Here is a 1,633-nt window from a genome sequence, read left to right on the forward strand (position 1 = left end):
ATTATTTTTGTTAGAAAATAATAAGAGTCACTGGACAGATCCAGTTTGGGAGAATATTTATGACCAATCCCTGGAGGGTCTGAAATCACTGATAGAAGATGCTGGCAAAATCCACTCTGCCTACGAGCTTAGCTGACCATCACACCCAAGAGGAAAGACTTTTATGGAGAAAATCTTTTAAATATATGGCTGGCTGCTAATAGATGGAACCAATTACCCAAGAAATTAAAATGAATAGATGGCTAGTCATCACTGCTTGGATTACTGTGATAACCAGTTTGTGACTAGGTTTTTTTCCTGCATAGATAGTAGTGATGTCTCCTCTGAGGAAGAATCCTTGGTTCTTAGGATAATTGACCAATCAGAATTTCCCGCACTGGAAATTAACTTTGATGCACCCTTCTGAGTCTCTGCTGTCCACCAAGGTGGTGGTTTATAATGAGCATAAGCATACAAATATATGTACACACACATATATAATATACACTATATAAAAATATACACTGTTTAAAAATATTTATATACTTATAAATATATATGAATATATACACATATATATAGTATATAGAAGTAGGTGGCAATGCCTTAACCTTATGTGTGTGGTAAGGCCCGAGGCCCTCTCCCATCCTTGTCAAGGGGAGTGTTAACCTTCTCTCCTTTCATACAATACATATATATTTATAAACTATATATAATATTATAACTATATATTACATATAATATATATTATAAATATACTATATATATGTATATCCCAGGAATCAGCTCACACAAAATCTATTCTGTTTTCTTGGACCATTTTCAAATAAATGTTTTTGAATCATCTGCTTAACCATAAGATCAATCTGATGCATTCTTAAAACATCTGATGCAACCTAAGACATTTGATCAGGTGTATTTGGAGCTAATGTTTAAATCACATTAACAGTTCCTTGATAAGCTAATTAATAAAGCGGTCCCAAGAACCTGAATAATTAGTTTCAGATGCAAACAACTTTTGCTTGCAATATATGAGAGCACTGGATGCATTCATGCTTTTATAATTGAGTTCAAACTCATATCAGGGAAAAAGGCTAAAAGTGAAGGAATGTTTTAATGTACATGGGACATGTCTGCAAATGTTCTCTATACTGGCTGCTTGAAAAGTAGGATCCAAATTTCCTACAAAATAACTACTAGGAAAGTAGTTGGTTAAAATTCAGGTGTTATTTAGACTATCATACCCCAACATGTATTCAATATCATACAAGTCCCAGGAGATGTTACCAAAACCCAGGGTTGGGAGGTGGGAGAGTTGGTTAGGTGAGAGAGGCAGAGAAAAGATTGATTAAGAATGTTTCTTAAGAAACAGCACAACTTTGCCTCTTTTTGGAAATTCTCAGTATAGATTAGCATATCAACAATCCTGTGAAGTCTTGCAATAGAGAAAGCTAACCCTAACTCAATATTATCCATATTTATTTGATCATTGAATCATATTTTTGCCTAACACTTATTCCACACAATGCACTTTGGAAAACACTAGCACAGACTAATCTGTCTTCTTTTGGATAAAAGCTTAATAAGATTTTTAAGTTTAATTTTATTTATTTGAAAGAGCGAGAGAGACAAACAGACATAGACAGAGGTATCT

General features: G+C 33.7%; 1 pseudogene; it reads right to left on the reverse strand.

The window, feature by feature from the left end:
* Positions 1 to 529: 529 nt before the first annotated feature.
* LOC127484059 (U6atac minor spliceosomal RNA) lies at positions 530 to 670 on the reverse strand (annotated as a pseudogene).
* Between the last annotated feature and the right edge of the window lie 963 nt (positions 671 to 1,633).

This window comes from Oryctolagus cuniculus, chromosome 12 (genome assembly GCF_051225735.1).
Source record: "Oryctolagus cuniculus isolate XC-2025 breed Fujian yellow rabbit chromosome 12, ASM5122573v1, whole genome shotgun sequence".
In the NCBI taxonomy this organism is placed as follows: Eukaryota; Metazoa; Chordata; class Mammalia; order Lagomorpha; family Leporidae; genus Oryctolagus; species Oryctolagus cuniculus.